Source organism: Asparagus officinalis, chromosome 3 (genome assembly GCF_001876935.1).
Source record: "Asparagus officinalis chromosome 3, Aspof.V1, whole genome shotgun sequence".
NCBI lineage: Eukaryota > Viridiplantae > Streptophyta > Magnoliopsida > Asparagales > Asparagaceae > Asparagus > Asparagus officinalis.
The window spans coordinates 22,070,769-22,076,885 of record NC_033796.1 but is presented as its reverse complement, the minus strand read 5'-3'; positions in this window follow the sequence as shown (position 1 = coordinate 22,076,885).

Genomic DNA, 6,117 nt, shown 5'->3' with positions numbered 1-6,117 from the left:
CATTAGATTTTTGTAGAAAACTCATTTCAGACCAAAAGTTGCTGAAATATGTGAGAAATGTCATATCGCTGAATATTTAATTGCTAGGTTCATTGTTAAAAAGACGATGGGAAGATAAAGGGTAGTATTTAATGTCCTGTTGCTGAATATTTAATTGGAAAACTCATTTGATTTCTTAACTTTTGGATGTTCAAACGAACTCAAGAAATAGAAAACAATGTTTTCTAGCCTATAATTTCAACGTGAAACAAACCAAATAAGTCAAATGGGGGAAACTCTCTGCAATGTTCAGAAATGTTTTTCAAACTAATTTTCTGTTTTCTTTTTTTTCGGAAATGTACCAAATAGACCCTAAAAATCAAGGACTAGAGGCATCGTTAGAAAGGGAAACAAAAAAGAAAATTAGGTAACAAAGTGATCGCATGATCATTAACGCTGTTCAAAAGTTGTATTTCACTGGTCATGATTATATCCACTCAGATGTATTTGTAACATATGGGCATGAACGTTTCCTTGTTGAACAGTTTGTTGGTAATTTTGGTAATTTGAAATAAGGCTAAATTGCACCTAAATGCCTTGTAGTTTTGTCAACATTATCCTTTAGTGATCTCTATTTTAAATTCGAGTAAATTAATGCCCAAATTACTTAAATGTTGCATGTCAATACCCTAAAGTTTAAAAATTCTAACGGAGTTAACTTTTCTCTACATATCGAAGAATATCACATAACACAAGGTACTAAAGTGCAACTTTTAGAAATTTTAGGACATTAAAGTAAGGTTATTTACAAAGTGAGAGTATTTATATGCAACATTCGGTAAACAGCAGATCACAAACTTGTAATGTTGAGCAAACAAGAGGGCATCAAAGCACGATATTTAAAATTTTGGGACATTTATCTGTAATATTTAAATATCATTGGATATTTATTTACTTTGTTTTAAAATAGGGATCACTTAAGTACAGTGTTGGTGAAACTATAGGGCATTTAAGTGCAATTTAACCCTTGAAATAATTACACCTTAGTCTAATTATGGTTAAGTGCAATTTAACCCTTAAAATAATTACACATTAGTCTAACTATGCAACTATTTAAAAATAAGAAAGACTTAATAAAGAACCTAAAATTTATTTATTTATCGCATCAGGATGTAGTTTGGAATTACTCCGTTTGTGGTTGGAACTATGAGCGTAAGCTGACAATCCTTCCCCATTGTAGGGAAGATAATTTTTACCTATACCCATTTACTCACCTAGCCTGCCCATCATTTGACCCGTCTAAAACTCACTCATTTAGTTAAACGGGTCTAATCGGGCGGGTACAAATCAAACTCTAAACGGGTACTAAATGGGCGGTCTCTATTCACCCATTTGCCCGCCCGTATTCCAACAAAAACCCTAAGGGGGTGTTAGTCAATTGAGACATTTTCATGCATGCAAAATGGGATAATTGTTAAAGTGGAATAATATTTCGCTAGTGGGATAACTAGGAACAATTTTGTGAAGCAGGATATTTTGATAAAATAACGTGGGATAAATTTTTATAATCATGAAGTATATATTTATGCATTTTGAAGATATAAATACTATTTATGTATTTTAAACTTACTATTATTAATTGATAATTGCTTACAAGAATGTTCGTTAATATTAAATAACTTTTGGTTAGACTATAAGATATTGACAATTATTATTATGATGATGGTTTAATGATGGTGATAACCATAATAGGAAATAAGTAAAGAAAAAAATAAAAAAATAACAAAATAAATACGAGTTCTAGTTTTTTTACCACATAGTTCCAAGCTAAAACTTGGAATAATTTGAAAGACTAGAACTCTCATTTTTGTATAGAAAAATAAAAAAAGTGGGATAATTTTGTACAATTATCCCAATTCTAGTTTTGTTAAAGTTCTGCTTGATTAACACTATAAAATTTTATTCTAGTTTTAGTTCTATGTGACTAACACCTTAAAATTTTGTTCTAAGTTTAGTTCTATGTGACTAACACCTTAAAATTTTATCCCGCAGATTATCTCAGTTCTAATTTTAAGTTCTAGGTGACTAACCCCCTAAAAGCGCTAAAATCTCCTCTTTCTCTCTCGCAGCTGAGAATCTCCTCTTCTCTCTCTCTCCTCATATCCCGACTCACCCTCCCTACAGCGTCTCTTCTTCTTCCATCGCGTTCTTCCGACATCAATCCCTCCTCTTCCGCCTCCTCCTCCGCCGCCTCAACCGCCTCTCGGACCCAGAGCCTCTGACCCAATCCCTCCTCCTCCGTCGCCGCCTCAATCGTCTCTCGAACCCAGAGAGCATCTCCTTTGCTTGGTACGTGCTCTTTTCCCCTAAATTTTCTCTCCTTTTTTTAAAGCTAATTTTACAAATTTTAATATTTTTTTCTCATTTAAATCGATCACATTTCAAAATGATTTAATCAAATACAAAACTGAAACTTTATAAAATTACGCAGTTTCTTGATTCTATTTGATGTTGAAACCTAGGGTTTTTTTAGCTAGCTGAGGTTTTGGATGGATCTATGCTCTTAAAAAAAATGGTGGATGATGATAATATTGATAACATGTTTATTTTAATTTTCTTTTGGGAAGCATAATCTTGAGTTACCATGGATCATTAACCCGAAAGGTCGATTTTTATTTGATAAGGATTATAATTTATTTAAATCATAATCTTTCAATTAGAACTTGACTCAATTCCAATCAAAATCAACATCCAACCTTTGTCAAATTAGTAAATTTGAGCCAATCTATTAAATATATAGCCCTAGTAAAGGATAATGGGATAAGTAGAGATGAATTCTGTTTATAACATTCATTTTCCCTCCTTCTTTGCCTGATTAGTTTTGTTTACACGTATGACTGCTCTTATTGTGGCCTTATGACACACAACTACTTCGACAATGGAGGCATATCTTAACCCTTAAATATCATTCTCAAATAACCATATACCTAAAAAGCTAAGGTGGTGCTTTATTAGCTAACAATGTAAATTTCAAGCAACCGCTACACTAAACCATTGATCCTTATACTCATAGTAAAATACTAATGATGTAAATAAAAAAAGTAAATAATAATAATGACAGTAATAATTAACAAATATCAGTCTAAGGAATGGGAAAATGGGTTTACTAATAATGCATTTTGAACAAAAGACTTGAATGACTAGCCGCTATGATATAATTTATGAATTCAGAAAATTGTTTGCTAATGCTCAGGACCTCAGATAGTCGAAGAAGTAGCTGAATCATACTTCTGTCTATGGTTTAATCCACTTAATTCAAATATTTAGTTATGTGATTCTTACATCTGATCTGGATTTTATCAAACAACTCTCAGGTATGCGCGCTATTTCTTCTACAAGAATATAGCATTTGGCCTCACAATATTCTATTTTGAGGCATATACAAGTTTTTCTGGTCAATCTGTATATGACGACTGGTACATGTTATTATGCAATCAGAGGTCTGCTTGCAGGTATGTTCTCTGTAGGCATATAGAAGTTTCACTTGGATCCAACATCTCTTTGTTTGGGGGAGCATTTCTACGTGGTATCTCTTCCTCTTAGCCTATGGACTCTCATCCCCACTTATATCTGGAAATGCTTATCAAATACTCGTCGAGGTTTTAGCTCCGGCTCCAATTTATTGGATTGTTACAATTTTGGTGACTGCTTCGTGCAATATTCCGTATCTTGCGCATATTTCGTATCAGAGAATACGAAATCTCATGGATCATCATGTGATTCAAGAGATTAAGTATTGTAGGAAGGATGTTGAGGATCAACCTATGTGGAAGAGGGAGAGCTCTAAAGCGAGGCAGGAGACTAAAATTGGGGTTTCCGCGAGGGTTGATGAGAAAATTAGACAGTTGAAAGGGAGGCTGCATAAGAAAGTTTCTTCATTGATGGTTCAAATTGTATAATGATGTATTTTCTTGCTTGTGATTTTTTTTATTTTTTAATATATATATATATATATATATATTAACTAGGTTGTTTACCTATTCATTAGTTTTCCCCCCTCTTCCCAGGGGAATAGTTTAGTATTCCCCAGTGTAGAAACCAGAAATTTTTTTGTACATTATTTAGAACTGTCATGAGTGTAAATTAGCTTAGTTTGGCCATGTTCATATATCTTATGTTGATGACTTTGGCTTCTAAAATCTGAGTTCATGTTGTTGAATTTTTAGGTTTTATTTGTCAGTAATTGGTCCTTTGATTACATTTCAACACAAAAATTGAATGGACTTGTAACTGAGTTGTGCAAATTTTGCTCAAAAAAATTTCATCACAAAAAATTGCTCAAAAAAAGTTTGCGAAAAGCCCCCAAAGTTTATAAAAAAACCCCTAAAATTTTACAAAAAAACACCCTAAAAGTATTATATACGTAACTACTATAGTTAAATAGGCAAATGAGTGACCCGTTTATTAAATGGGCGGGCAAAAACCCGCCCATTTAGAAAATGTTAAATGGGTCATAAATAGGTAAATGAGTAAAACATACCCGCCCATTTATGACCCGCCCATTTAATACCCAAACCCACCTATTTAATACCCCTTACCCATTGTAATATGGAAGTCGGTAGCTAACGCCGTTGTGTAACTGCCTCACCCACAGGCCGAGTATCCGCTCACGAATGCATTAGGGCCTGTTTTGGTTGATTTCCTAGAATCAAAAAAAAATTGAGGAAACTGTTAAAAGCTGATTTTCATTCTTTTCTATATAAAAATCATGAAATAGATTTTCTTAACAATAGGACATTATCCAATAATATGATGTCAACTCATCTAATCTCATCTCTTTTCTTAGTTTTAAAAAGTGAACCAAATAAAAGAAAAAAAGAACATATTATAGGATATATATGTTTCTTATAATTGATTTCCTTGTTTTTTTAGCCAACCAAACAGACTCTTAGGTGCTTGCTTTAAAATGACTATTTGGGTTTTGTTTTGTGGGCTTTATTGGTTTGAATCAAATTTGTTAATAAATAGTTGCATCAAAAATCGTGGAGATGATGTTTTTTGAATGAGCGCTGCTACATGGACCCAAAATATGGGATCAATGGAGGGGACATGTGAGATGTCCCCTCCCTATTGCATAATGAGCTGGCTTGTGACATGTGAGGTGTCCCCTCTCTATTGCATAATGAGCTGGTCAAGCCAGCTCATTATGCAATAGGGAGGGGACACCTCACATGTCTCCTCTCTTGGTCCCATATTTTGCATCCTTAAGGTATTTTTATTTTTGAACTATTGATGTTTTGTATACTTGAATTGTAATTGCAGCAAATGTTGCATGCAGAAAATATTCCTTATTGCATTTCTTGTAGGAATTTTTCATTTGAATACTTATATTTAATAAATATATTTTTAAGTCTAAATCTAATGTTTGTTTAGTTGCAAAAGTTATTGGACTTTTATTTTTGTTGTAGGAAATGGATATCAATGCAACAAAGTATATGTTTATTTGAAAATGTAAATTGATCTTCTTTTTTTAGTTAGAATTCAATAATCTGATGATATGAAGATAGTTTTTTTAGTCAATGCAAATACTTGTAACATTTATTGCGAAGCCAAATTGACTACGGAAAATACTTCAACTTCTTCTTACAAAATGGAAATTCAATTACCATAACCAACTACCTAGTTACAAACCAAACATTGTAAATACAAATTTTGTTGTAATATTTATCATTGGAGAAATTTTTAAAACAGCCCTTTTTTCAATTTTATTGGGCAAAATCGACCGTCTCACAAATTAATTAGCAAAACCGACCGCAAAGGGTCGTTTTTGCAATTACGGAACTGCACGGGACTAGCAGTCCCGTGCAGTCCGCCTAACCCACCGGCTCCCTTTCTTTTCGTCATTCTTTCGTTCTGTCTTTCGTTCATTCCTCTCGTGACCACTCTCCCCCGAAGAAAAAAAAACCCTCGACTCGTCGACCCCCGCCGCCGACCACCGCCGCCGACCACCGCCATTTGCACGTGACCATCCGCCGCTCTCGTGACCAGTCCGCCGCTCTCGTGACCGATCACCGCCGCCGACCACCGCCATTTGCACGGGCTAGGGTTTTTTTCGTTCATTCCTCTCGTGACCAGTCC